The sequence below is a fragment of the Stigmatopora argus genome, chromosome 2 (assembly GCF_051989625.1).
Source record: "Stigmatopora argus isolate UIUO_Sarg chromosome 2, RoL_Sarg_1.0, whole genome shotgun sequence".
NCBI classification, from domain to species: domain Eukaryota; kingdom Metazoa; phylum Chordata; class Actinopteri; order Syngnathiformes; family Syngnathidae; genus Stigmatopora; species Stigmatopora argus.
Genome location: NC_135388.1, coordinates 3,272,597 through 3,287,496, shown reverse-complemented (window position 1 = coordinate 3,287,496; position 14,900 = coordinate 3,272,597). Strand labels below are relative to the sequence as shown.

General features: G+C 39.9%; 1 long non-coding RNA gene across 2 annotated transcripts in view; it reads left to right on the top strand.

Annotated features, from left to right (window-relative positions):
* The first annotated feature begins 214 nt into the window (after positions 1-214).
* Positions 215-14,900, top strand: part of LOC144092129 (uncharacterized) — a 72,020-nt gene continuing 57,334 nt past the window's right edge. For both annotated transcript variants that reach the window (XR_013305982.1, XR_013305984.1), the window contains exons 1-3: positions 215-274; positions 353-415; positions 3,539-3,611. This is a non-coding gene — a long non-coding RNA (uncharacterized LOC144092129). The remainder of the gene's footprint in view (positions 275-352; positions 416-3,538; positions 3,612-14,900) is intronic.

Here is a 14,900-nt window from a genome sequence, read left to right as displayed (position 1 = left end):
TCTCAATATGAACAAGAGCTGCAATGATTAATTGATTAAATCAAGTAATTTGGTTAGAAAAAAATGCTTCAAATTATTTTTTTTATGCTTTGATTAATTCTTTAATAAGAGTTGCGCTTCAATGGTTTGTTTTGAATTAGCTGTGTTTTGCGTTATTGATTTGGGTGAATACGCTGCCCCCTGCTGGCAACAATTAACATCGCATAACTCATCAACCAAGACTGCATTTTGTGGATGCACCTGCGAGCAACGTGAATGAGCACAGAGACTTTCGGTACGAAATATAACGCAATAATCATATAAAACAACGTTTATCTATTCTATATCAATGTCTCTTTTCGATGTTTTATAGGACAAAGAAGTGCGTCTTTATGTAGAACTGCGATCGTCGAGTTAGTACTTATCAAGAGCTCTGGTAAGCAAAGCATGTTATTAAGTTTCAATGCTATATTGTGTTCTATTGTATTATTTTACTATCTTATAAATTGTGATTAGGAAGTTAGTAGTAACTATGATGTTGGGAATATTTTCGAACGGGTTATACTCTTGATCGTGTGAAAATATCATACTAATTAGCAATTAGCACCAAGCTAGCGCTAGTCTCGAGTGGCTGATCGCTACAATGTAGAACACAGTTAGTTCATGTATTACTTCTACTTCAACGGGTACATTGTGAATGCTAAATGCGAAGCTAGTAAAGAGCATGTGCTAATGACAAGTTGTATAATTCATTCATTTTCTGAATCGATCATCCTCACAACGGTCGCGGGGGGTGCTGGAGCCTATCCCAGCTGACCTCGAGTACTAGGCCAATCGCAGGGCATGAGGTAACGGACAACCATTCATGCTCCTAGTAATAATAGTGACAATATAAAGGACAACTAGCTTAGCATGCATGTTTTTGGGATGTGGGATCGAACCCACGACCCCAGAACTGTGAGGCCGGTACTTGGACGTTTCGTCGAAAGACGTTTGGTCCCCGGTCACCGGGTTGTTACTGTTGAAACCAGCTCTCAAAATTATAATCATGAGAGAGTGAGTTTAATATCTAAATATCTAATATCAAAATATCAACAGTAGACTGTCATAATTTGACAGCGAGCGAACCCGGCGACCAAACGTCCGGTCCACCAAACGTCCGGTCGACCAAACGTCCGGTCGACCAAACGTCCGGTCGACCAAACGTCCGGTCGACCAAACGTCCGGTCGACCAAACGTCCGGTCGACCAAACGTCCGGGGACCAAACGTTGGGTGGCCAAAGGTCTTTCGACGAAACGTCCGGTCACGGTGAGGCCAAGTCACTCGCCCACCGCTGTATAATTAATATTTTGTTTGCATTATAATTTTAATGTGTCAGTGAGCCAATAGGTTAAAAGCACCATACAAATTCAAGTCAATTTGTGTTTAATTCATTTTTTGAGAGGTATGAACTTTTAAATAAATAAGTTTGATTGTTTGCTAACCTATATACACAGTATTTGTGATATAGACATTGTATAGCCTGTATTGGTTGTACTGTACATAAAATGAATGCCCACACAAGATGTTTCTCAGAGCACAAATCTGTCGAGTTTGAAGCTATATATTCAGGTATTTTATTTTGTATCGCCATTTAATGCTCTTTTGAAATTTCTCGGCTCCAATTTTGCATGCAGGTGAGCGTCAATGTTATTGCAGGCATAAACACTTGGTTTAAAATTATTCTACATGTTTTTTAATCCAATAACCTAAGTCATCCAAATGATCAAAAATTAATGTTACGTAAATCAATAAATATGACCTTTCTCCTAAATAAACAAAATATTCTTACTCCCATCCTTTAAATTCAACTGAACCCTTAAAAATGTATTCCTCTTCTTCTCCAGCGAGCTCTCCGGAACGACATCAGCCCTCCGCTCTTCTTCCCACAGCTTATCATTTTTCTTTTCTAATACATTCTTATCTCCAATGCATGGCTTCGCTTTCTCATCGTCCCCCCAAACCCCCCCACCCCATTTTGCCCACATGATCACTCGGAGTCCAGAGAGTCCAAGCGTTGCGTGGCTAAGTAGCTTATTATTACACCCCTTTTCTAAAGTGAACATGAATTGTACTCGGGCTCTGTCGCTTAGACACTTAAGATAAGAGAGAAACGTGTAAAGAACACTCGCATGTGACGTTACCTTACCGTTTAAGTCTTCCATTTTAAATAGGAATCAGAGGACTTTTTTTCCTTTAAACTGGAAAATCACACTCTAAGATGGAGTAATGGTGGAATTGGCTTCAGGCCGATTTTCGCTACGGTAAGTATTAGCAAATGACGGCTTGTGAATGAATGCAACGACGCTCGACTGAACAATGAAAAGAATATGAGGAGCTTAATAATTCACCTTGGAGTAGTAAATTAATTGTACAACAGTTGCTTTTTAAATTAGTTTGTCACTAGTTTACAACTAGTTGATGTCCAATCAATTTGAACTGGGAGGGAGGCATGTTCAACATTCGCTGCCAGTCCTCCCACTTCATATGGTTTGGAGCACAGTCAATGAAAACCAATGAGTTGACAACAGCTTAATGCAAAAATACCCTCAATCACTGAAAATGAAATTTACCCAATTTCTGGTGGAAAAATAAAATTCAGTCTTGGTATTTTTGCAATTTTTGCCGCTGAAACGCGAGAAATTATAAAATTCAACGATTTTGGAGGCAATTTTAAGAGTACGGCCTATACGTATAATATGTGAGAACATACGGTAATTCCAGATATAGTCTAGCCGTCAATCGCAAAGCAAAACATTGTCGTGATGAACTCGAATAAAAACGGATAGATGGATCTGAACACTGAACGTAACCGAAGTGACGATTGAGAGAACGCAGGTGTCGCCTAGTGAGTCTCCTTCCTCTCACTCTTCTCTTCTTCCCCCCCGGTGATGTATTTTTCCAACAGGGAGAAAATAGAGTCAAGCATTCGAAAGAAATAATAAAAAAAAGAAGGATGCGAGGACAGTGAGGCGTCTTGCCACAATTTGAGCTCTCGGGGCAAAAGCGTTGGTTTTCTTGAAGGGTCGTTTGACTCTTCCCCAATGGTTCAGTTTTGCCTTTAAGCACTCTGACAGTGAGAAATCCTCGGCCGACCGTAAAGTCGGCATTAAAAAGATCCATCATCTAGGCGGCATCGCAGACCTCAGGCCGGCACCACTGTCCAATAATACAGTCTGCTTTCTCCAATTTCTCATGACACACAGCCAGATGGCCACCGTAAACAACACACACGCACATGCATACACACACATTGTTTTGTTTTTGTACCGATTGATCATCTGATCCTGCGACAAATGTTCCCAACTTTTCCTCATTTATTCCAGCCATTGTTGTTTTTGCTCCAAGTAAAAACAATCTCAAAATAGACGTTCTCTTTTCTGGTCGTGATAATTAGAGATGGATTTGTACATGGAAACAATCATGCAACGTTTTGGTTTTCGATCTGTTTGACTGATTGTTAAGGGTATATAATAAAACCACATTTTAACTAATTTTTATTTTTTTATTTTTTTTTAGCTCACATTCACTAACGGCTGGATTGTTCCATAATATTTCGGGATAGACCACCACTTCAGTCTGCAAAATACCCGTAAGTACGTCATGAACACCAGCACGCCACATAAATAATAAACCCGGTCCTGGCCTCTGAAGGACCCAGTTTGCGGGCATAAGGGTTGGGTAAGGGGAGAGTATAATACAAACATAAAATGGTGCGTAGAGTTCACACCATCACAAGGAGCCAACAAGGTAAGTGGTGATTAAAGTCCCACCATCAAAATTTGTACACACTAATTAAATGATAGAATCTTGTAAGAGTATTCAAAAACAAACTATCAAGAGTGAAAGTGTACGGAAAAAAAAATCTGTAACTTTGGGGATCAACTTTCTTTAAAAAACGATAACGTAACAGAAGGACAGGATCCAGGGAATGACAACAGTATGCAGACGAGTAGACTCGTTGTGTTTATCACGTCATGTGTTGGAATACAAAATTGAGATTGAAAAACAACATGGAGTAAACCTACCGTATTTTCACGACTATAAAGGCACACATAAAAGTCTTAAATTTTCTCCAAAATAGACGGGGTGCCTTATAATCCAGTGCGCTTTATATATGGACCAATACTAAAATTGTTATCACGATAAAATAAAATAAATCAGTCGACAGGGTACACCATCCTCTACAGCTCTCAGAACTACGGCAAGCAGCCCCCGACTCTACTATTTTCCCCGTAGAAAAAAGTACTGCGCAGTGACTGCTGGGATATATAGTTCTTTTGTCAATATACCCAATGGATTGTGGCCTGGACATCGACATCAACACAGCTTTACGAAGCATGGAAGACAGAGTTGGAATAGTTACGCTAGCTACTAGCTAGCTACTATTTGCGAATGGATTGTGGCCTGGCCATCGACATCAACACAGCTTTATGAAGCATGGAAGACAGCGTTGGAATAGTTACGCTAGCTACTAGCTAGCTACTATTTGCGAATGGATTGTGGCCGCCTGGACGAACGTATAGAACTCAGGGTTTTCGATGACTCATTTGGACAATTGTTCAATTCGGACACAAAAAATGAGGACTTTGATGGATTTGTGGGTGATGATGACATGATTAAATTGTAAAATGGCTAAATAAAGTACAACCGAACTAAGTTTTGATTCCGTTGCCTTTTTAAAAACGTGTTTTTAGTGTGTGGGTGTAGCGTGTATGTTTTGCCATGCCTGGCTGCGTCTATAAAAACGGTGCGTCCTTTGTGTGTGTAAAATACAGAAATAGCATAGCTCGTTACTGACACTGCGGCTAAAAATACGATGCGCCGTATAGTCGTGAAAATACGGTAGGTTTTTTTGGTTCCAATGTCATGGGAATGCTAATCATCTAACACCAAGTTTAAAAGCACAAAAGAACTGTCTTGGATGGTATAGTACTTTTTGCTTTTTGATTCAGTATTACAAGAGTTTACATTAATGCTCAAGCTAATACAAAATGTTTTTTGCTCTGTTACCTAGAAAACACAAGCCTTTGTTTGTTTTACTCCGTGTCCCTGTGTGCCAGTTTCATTTTTACAGCTTGGCTGCCTTGCACACCCCCTCACTTGCACTACTCATAAACCCGAACTAACATGAACAACTAGCTCCATTGCCTAGAAATGCTTCCTTAGTTTTCCCACCAATTGCCTTTCTTATACACGCTCACTAACTCCATGCACGAAGATGTTTTGAATAAACCATTTTCAGATTAGCGCAGCTAGGAAAAAACTTGCGGGACAGACTGCCCCGTTTCACGTCAAACGTTATCGCAGACAGGCAGACCAATGCGGGCCTTCGGTAGTGATGCATCAGCACGCCTGGCAAGGTCAAGCACTTCCTTTCACTCTTTCTCACACAAGCTCTTACTCTCTTTCTCTCTCTTTCTCTGTCGAGCAAATTTGTCTGCAAAAAGCGAGATGAAATGTCAAGTGCAGAGCGACGGCCTGGGAACGACACATTCTAATTAACTTCCTCTGGTGGAGATTTTCCCACTTCCTTTCTGCCTCCTGCTCGCGTGTGAATCTTTCATCTGCAGCTCGGAGGAGCTAGCATGCTCGCAGCAAAGGACAGAGCCATGCCCGTCAAGAGAAATAAAAAGGTCAGAAAATAAAGAGTCTGGCCCCAATTGACGGAGCTCCTTGTGGGGACTTAAAAACAGCGTGAAAGTAGATAGCGGCACTTCAGAATTTTTACCGCAAGAACCATGTTTTGCCATGATGGGATTTTGTGATAAATGGCCGTCGACGATATCTCGATGACCAAATTGTCTCACGCTTAGATGTTTAAGGAGAATTCACAAAAAGCGTCAGTGCCCACTTATCACAAGCTCACGGAAGAGGACAAGTGGGTGAAATAAAAGAGACGAGTTTATTTATAGAAGCGTGTTCCATTCAATCACATCAACATCTGGCGGGATTTGTCCCAGGGACATCTTGGCGTCAGTCACCGTACGCTTTGCTACGACAGGCATGCCTTGAGATACGAGCTTAATGTGTTCCGGGACTAAGCTTGTATGTCGATTTACTCGTATCAAAAATCAATGTTTCCCATAGAAATGAACTAAATACAAATTCATTCGTTCCCACCCTCTGAAAAAAAAACAGGATATTACAATGGAACAAGCATATTTTTATTGGTTCTTACTCAATATCTGCTAACAGAGTAACAAATAACTAGTGGTTATGATGTTCAATAATAAAATGAGACATTCAATACAACGCGGAGTTCACAAATGGGAGAGAGACTTAACAGATGCACTCGTAACGTAACAAACTTTAAATTTAACTTAAATGAACTTAGATTCCTATGTACACACACTTAAAAAAAGTTTTCATCTGATGTTACACTAAATTTAAACCTTCTTGTGCAATCACCAAGGCAAAGAGGTTAATTTATTCCACCTTAGCTTTCAAGGCTAACTTCCTGCTTCTCCATATGTATATACTGGCGAGCCAGCTCAGCCACGCTTACACTACTCATGTTTTTCCATTATTCCGTGCTTAATATCGATTGTCATCATAGGCCTTTTCATCGCACTAACCTTCATTGCACCGGCTTGCTTTGGACCCATTGTATTTCCCTTAATTCTGCACTGACTAACGCAAAAAAAACCACGGAAAAAAATGCAATGCTCCGCCCAGTGCTCGTAGGGATCTTTGTACAAGGGAGATGCGAGGTAAATATTTGTATCGTATCTCAAATTCCTTGTATGTCGGGGCACTCTTATGTCAAGGTATTACTGTGTTTACTCCGTTTCATTCAGCGTCATAAGTGTAGTTCAATATTTTTGTGGACCACAAGTAATTTATTAGACGCTGAAATTGTATAACACTGTCTGCCCATCTGGCAGGTGTGAAGAGAGTACCAAAAATAGTCTACTTAAAATAAAGTTCTGTTACATTGTTCAAATTATTAAATATCTCAAATTACTCATTCAAAATTAGATATTCATTCATTTTCTGAGCCGCTTATACTTACAAAGGTCACGAGGTGAGGTCCTAGTCTAATGCCTGAGGCAACTCATCTGGCTCTACTCCAAGCCCGGAAGACTGGGTTCTGTATCTTGTCACGAATACTTATGCAAGGCCACCAGGGCGGGGAATCAAACACATAACCTGGTGAACGACAACTCTACTCTTCCTTCAAAAGAGGCGAACTTAAGACAAGAAATACGGTGTGAAAATCTGCTCATCGCCATCCTTGGGGTATTTTGACAAAAGTGTTTGACAGACACGATTACTTGAGAATTGTTTAAATCCTGGAGAGGCAAAACAGCAAATTATTACCTGCCAACTTCATAAAAAGCGAAAGGGTGCTATGATGTTGGAACATCAATGAAAAGATTTCATCAGCCACGTCTGCGGGAACCAAAAGGGAATGCTATTTGAGTTTCTCGGGTGGGGTTTTTGCCTCGCCCTTGCATCAAAGATGACAAATTGGGCAGATGCTTGCGCCTCTGCATGATAAGGAGGTTGATAGGAAAATAGTAGTCTCAGTAAATTAACGATTAGGTGTGTGACGGGATGACTTAATAAGGCAGTGTGTCAATGAGTGGTTTGTCTGTGGGTGTCAGTCAGGCACATAGTCAGTAATCTGGAAGGTTGTTGTCGTAGACAAAATGCGATCAAAAGGAAATGTCCAGTGGAGCACTGCAGTGGTAAGATGCATTTGCAGTTAGTGCATGTTTCTTCGTTTTTGCTACTCTGCCTACAGCTATCGCCGCTAGCTATCCCCCTGGAGTGAAAATAGGAGCCGGGTGTGTGAGGTTTCAACCGCTGACTGACTGCACTGCATCTCACAGCAGCAGCGGGAGCCAGAGTCGGATCTTTGTGTGGTAATTTCCTAAGTCCAGCTAAACATGGCCAAAGCCGACGAAGCATTCCAGGGCAGAAAGTAACGGACTGGCGGGGTTCAACAATAGGGCCTGAATCGACGTTACCTTCATTGCCAACATTCCTCATCCCAAAAAATCTAAATCGGTTATAACTCTCTTTGGGTTATCGGCAAGATCTGATAGGCCTCCTGGAAGAATATATTTGCTTGCAGCGGATCTGAGGCACTCCAACAATAGCTTGCTTCTCTAGGTGAAACAAAGTTTCTAAGCGAATGCTCTCGACAAAGAAAGAACAGATGGACTATATGCTCTTTTGAACACTCTCTCTCTACTGCAGCTATGAAGACTGGTTTCGAGGCACCACTGAGAGCAGTACCACATACAGTTAGTTCAAGGCATACTGACAGTATCATTTGCCATGCATCATTCTGATAGAAGCATCAACTATTGGGAGTTCGTGCCAACAGTTTCCCAACACCTAAAAAGACCACCTGAAAACCCTAGAAGTACAAAATCAGACATAAGACCCTGAAAGGCATTGCTGTTGACTGTAAAACCTGTTCTATGCTGTGCTGGAATCAAACCAATTCACTCGAGGAAGAGGGGATGGCCAGGGGACAGGCGAGACAATTCAGGATCAATGCAACGGTGTGCAATCCAGTAGATCAAGGGTGTCAGACTCGGGTTGGTTCGCGGGCCGCGTTAATGTCAACTCGATTTCACGTGGGCCGGACCATTTTAGATATAATATTTAGATTTTTTTAAATAAATGGATTAAATGAACTGGATTAAAGGCCCTGAATATTCAGTTTTTATAGATCTAAAACAATGTTTATTTTAGCTTTTTTATATATTTTTAGATTTTAGAAAATGATTTTTGAACTAAAAACACAGAAAAAAATGGATTAAAAAATTACAATTATTGATTTAAAAGGGGGAAAATCAGGAAATTTGCCATGCATCATTCTGATAGATGTATAATATACATCTATACTTTTCATTTTAATTTGATCCTAAAACAGAAAGTCCGCGCTCATGATTTACTTTCCCCGGGCCACACAAAATGATGCGGCGGGCCAGATTTGGCCCACGGGCCGCCACTTTGACACGTGGAGTAGATGGTTCTTTCGATTCATACAGTATCTCAGAAATACCATGTGCGATGATTTTTGTTAAGATTTTCCCTTCAAAGTAACACATTTGTACTCCCTATTAAAACCAGGAATATGGAGGTGAAAATTGTGAATCACGGGGCGGCTTATACGCGAGAAATTGTAAAATTCACCGATTTTTAAGGCAATTTTTAGGCTATGTTTTATGGATTAGGATTAGAAATGTTTTAGTTTGTGATTACTAATGAGTTAGACCAGAGTTGGTCAACCAATTCTGCAAATGGATTTAATTCCAAACGATCTTGACACAGTTTAACCAATGTGTATTTTTTTGCCAAATAAGCAGCACCTGACTGCAATCAACTGATTACATAAAAAGACAGTCGAGTGATGAAAAGGTGTCCTGCTAATCGATTAGAATTAAATTTGCACCCACTGCGGCCCTTTGTGGAATTGATCTGGCACTTATGAGTGAGACAGTGGGCGGGTGGGTCAATCAGTGAGTTTGTCAGTGATTTAGTTATTCAGAGGGTCTTTGAGTGAGTTTGTCAGTGATTTCGTTATTCAGATGGTCTTTGAGTGAGTGTCAGTCACAGAAAAAAAACTGTCTTTTGCCTAGCCTTGACCTTACATCAAGAGCCACCCTGAAGACAATAATGCAACATAGCGGCTAGCAGGTTATTAGCGTATTTAGCCATGCGGCGGTAATTAGGATACACGTTAGCCTTGTGTGCTAATTAAGTTTTTGTGGTTTAACATCATTGCCCCGCATTTAACACAGGAATGAATGAATGTTAATTGAGTATTCATTATCCTATTCGTCTCATATTAATGTGTAATTCATCCTCTCTTTAGCAAAATGCTAACATAAAACATTCCTCTTTGGCAAAGGCTCTGACTGAAATTGATGCTGCCCTCTTCTCTCACTATATTGATAAAGCCCTTCCTATCTCGCTCATTGAAATAGGTTGCTATCGGTAAAGGTCAAATCACTCCATAAGACCAATTTAAGGGCTGAAACGTAGTCAATCAAAAAGACGGGAAACGTGGTAAGCATGGCGAAAGAAGGCTTGTCAACACAAAATGTTGATGGATGTTTCACATGGACCATTCTGTAAAAATGTACTCAGACACACACTCGATAATATCTAGTTATTCTGCGACCACACGACAGGAAGACTAATTGACCTAGGAAATACAATAAGCTTCACAATTTGACCATTAAGTGACTCAGTAAAACTTGGCGTCAATCAAAAAGTGGGTTCGTCAGAGAGAAGTCAATGGGTTAGTAAAGATGGCATTCTGGCTGTTAGAGAGGTGGCTAGTTTTCGAGTAGCCGATTAGTGGAAATGCACGTTTAATAAGTGGGTCAAATTATGTTATTAGTCTTTAATTGAGTGTGTAGGTGAATGGGTTGGATAGTAGGTTAGTTGGTAGTCAATCCATGATTGTGTAATTGGATGGATGGATAGCGCCAGTGTAATTTTTTTTGTAAATCAGGGCCTTGCTTCAATTTATAGGACTCATGTAAAGCCAGGGTTTGTTTGTATGTGTACTTTTGCGGATCATCTCAGTTATAAGCATTTAAGTAGCTGTTGTTGAAAGTTAGCTGTAGGTGAGGAAGGTGCTTATGCCTGTCGCTGGCTGGCAAAAGTGAGCTCAAAATGTCTTTATCAGCCACACAGGAAATGTTCAAGGATTAGGAGTTGAGAATAGGATTGCTGTAATCGTACGGAAGCCAACTGCATGTCAAATTTTTAAACCGGGAAGCCTACAAATTGAATAGAAAAGAAGCCAAGCCACATGACTGGATGCGGGCGGGCCAATCACGGCACAGCACAGAGGGAGAGGGTGTGATGCGAAAGTGCTCTACAGCAAGCTATGAATAAAAATGACAGTGTGTGTGTGAGTGTGTGCATTTGTTTGTGATCGTTGTGCGTCCAGAGAGAGCCGGGTGACGAGGGTCAAACGGTACTCATGCGTTGTGAGTCTAGGAGATGTCCACTTGATTAAAAGTCGCTCTGATGGCTAACAGAGCAGAACGTCTCTGCTTTGTAGCCGAAGTGCACACGCTGTGGCAAACTCTGCATGGCTGAATGTTCCACTTGGGACTCTGCATTTGAACCTAACACAGACAACATAAGATTCTGACCTTTACTGAAACCAAAACATAACATCATTTTTAAAAGCATAGCTTTGCCATCATAACTAAAGCCTACACTAGAATGCTGACCCAAATCTTACACAACTGTTAACCGAAGTGTAAATTCCAATCCCGGTTTTACTTTTCATTGTTACCAAAGAAAGCCTTGATTTTGCTGTTTTTAAGGAGTTGCTTTGAGATGTTACATATACTCAGCAGTGTCACAAAGTTCAGGAAACTCAAAGATGGGGCATTTATCAAGGCTTCCTCCATTATACGTGCAATAGTTTGAAAATGCCTCCTAAAAAAGCACTAATACAGTACCGCTAGCCAATGTTCCCTCTAATTTTTCATATATCTGCATACAGACAACCTACCTGAGCACACTGCCATCAGCAGGTATGTTTTTACTACCCATAAATGATCTAGCCATAACATTTAATTATTAATATTCATACATAAAACATCTTACTAAATGGCACTCATATTTGCACAAATCCGACTTACCTTATTTTCACGTCTGTCCTTGAGGTAGTCTGGATTTCATTTAGTCCATATTTTTCCATCGGAAAACTTGCATGTTTTTCAGAGCAGATCTTTCTCACTCGAAAAAAAAAGATGTCCCCCAGTTTCAACACTTCTTCTATTTGCACATACAACGAAAATCATTCCAACTTAAAATATGCATAGTTCTTTTTAACGCTGGTTTGGGGAGTCAACTGTGCCAAATCTGGCCCGCCGCATCATTTTGTGTGGCCCGGGAAAGTAAATCATGAGTGCCGACTTTCTGTTTTAGGATCAAATTCAAATGAAGAGTATAGATTTATATTAAATTTCCTGATTTTCCCCCTTTTAAATCAATAATTGTAATTTTTTAATCATTTTTCTGTGATTTTAGCTCAAAAATCATTTCGTAAAATCTAAAAATATGTTTAAAAAAAAGCTAAAATAAACATTGTTTTAGATCTATAAAAAACTGAATATTCAGGGATTTTAATCCAGGTCTTTTAATACATTTATATAAAAAAATCTAAATATTATATCTAAAATGGTCCGGCCCACGTGAAATTAAGTTGACGTTAAAGCGGCCCGCGAACCAACCCGAGTCTGACACCCTTGACTTAACACATTCACGTTAGCTGAGTTAGCTTTAGCCTCATGCGCAAGTACTGTCAATGCCGTGATTGGCTGCCTAGCGTATTTTCAGGGCGTTCACTGGATAGGTTTTCTTATGTGCGGAGTGTGTGAACAGGGCACAATTACGCAGTTGTGCAGCTTAGAGGGAACGTTGCCGCTAGCCCTTCTTCAATTGGTTGCTCGGTCCTAGACCACGACAGAACGTATTGCCATTTGGGTATCTTTACGATACTCCCACCCCTCCTAATTCATTCTCTTAACCCCCCACCACAACCCCCCAACACACACCCTGTATTAAATTAATGGTTATGTCGAAGGCAGACTGTGCAGCCCTCAAGTGACGTAGTAGCTGTGTAATAATGAGCCGTAAAACACTGCAGAAATGAAGTCAATGCTTGTGTGTATGTGCTAAACTTTTTTATTATTTTTCCAAAAATTATTGTCCTTACTTATTCATGCTCTTTTGATGGATGGACTTTTCAATTTCATTGTATTTTACAATGACAGCAAAGGCTATTCTATTCTCTTTTATTTTATGTGTAGTGTGACAAGGTCTATTTACACCTGTCACTAGCTGCTTTCTGATGCCATCCAAGTTCCCGTTGGAAAAACAGTGAAATTGACTGTTTTGCACAATTTGTACTCTCTGTTATTTATAGTGTGACAACATTGTACACCCGTCCACAGTGTCTTTTTCTTCAATTGCTCTATGACTTCATATAAAATAAGAAGTGCAAAACCAGCACAGTAGCCTGTCAAAATAAGCTTGAACGTGACAGCAAAATGTTGAACTATGTAAATAGGCCCCGTAGACAACCAGGCCACAGAGCTGTTACTTTGCCCTCATTGCTTATTCAACAATCTCATTGTCTAGCGCAGTGGTTCTTAACCTTGTTGCAGCTATCGAACCCCACCACTTTCATATGCGCATTTACCAAACCCTACTTTAGTGTAAAGTTTTTTCAAATGTACGATATTTAAATTCCTCTTAGGACTGATTAGCCAAACAATGATGGTCAAGCGGGCATGTTATCATGTATAGACATGACCACTTTAGTTCGATCGAACCGAGGTTAAGCAACACTGGTCTAGCACTTCAGCATTATCAAAAAACAGGGATGTACCAAGTCGTGCCCGCAGGCCAACTTTTTTTAAATTGTCCACAGCAAATTATGAAAATATTGTTGAATATGGCCTATACAACATGCTGTTACACTTTTCAGCTATCTTTGTTGTCATTTTCTTGACATTTCTGCTGGCCCTGGACATTTTTTGTTTTGCCAATTTAGTTTTAGTTATGTAAATATATATGACTATACCTGTGGAATTTAGTTGTTTACAGAGTTTAACTTGTTCACTGTCATTTATAGTCCAAAATCCAATTCAACTAGAATGACTAGTATCAAGTGAGCATGTTTTAACAGCTAATTAGTTAATACTTAAATTGTCCACAATTAGTCAAAAATACGATGATTTTGGAATTAGGAATAATATGCAGTTAGTCATATTTTGGAATTAGGAATAGTATGCAGTTAATGTCATATTTTGGAATTAGGAATAATATGCAGTTAATGTCATATATTGTCTATTCAAAATAATTTAGGATCGACAGTTACTGCGTGGTGGGAGTTATTATTGTTACGCAACCCCTAAAAGCAGTGTGGCCTATCAAAATAAAACACATACCGTATTTTCACGACTATAAGGCGCACTTAAGTCTTAAATTTTCTCCAAAATCGACAGGCCGCCTTATAATCCAGTGTGCCTTATATATGGGAAAAAAGTGTCATTCATTGAGGGTGCGCCTTATAATGTGGTGCGCCTTATAGTCGTGAAAATACGGTAAATACACATACATTGAAAACAAACAAACATTTTTTTGTTTTTTTAATAATTTTTTTACACGATTTCAATCATTTGGCACCTCACTGCCATAGATCAAGAGCCCACCTCTTTTTCAAACGCTAGTTTTTTTAAATTCCAGAATTGAAACATAAAACTGTAACCCCTTCTTAAACCCTTACATAAACTACAGATCCAAATTTGAAAAACAATGGTTTGAAACCCCATTTTTCCTTGACCATTTGCAACTCGGAAGCGTTCATCAACTCTGCAGGCGTTGTTTTGTGTTTTCAACAAGCTAATCATTTGTTGTGTTGACGTGTCCATCGGTTCACACCCATGACGACAAAGTGGACACTTGAGACAAAACCAAAATCCCACCGCACATACGCACGTACACACACAGGCGCAGTAAGTAATTGTGAATCAATAAACAATTCCAGTAGTGTATCATAACACGGTGCTAAGTGACCTCAAATCCCTGGCCACCAAAGCACGTCTCCATTTTCAAGCTAATGGAGACCTCGGTCACACGATCCAGTACTGACAGCCTCGGGAGACTCCACCGAGTCTTCCATGCTGGAATTTATCACCAGGAATATGTGAAGTCATCTACTTTTAGCTCTTTGACGTTTAATAACATTGAATAAAATGCAACGACCCTGATCAAAACATAAAAGCTAAGTAAAAGCATAGTGTAAAAGCCTATTTTGTTCCCCGAGGAAATGCTAACACTAGCAACTCAAACCTTGATTTAAAACCACAGAAAAAACTAA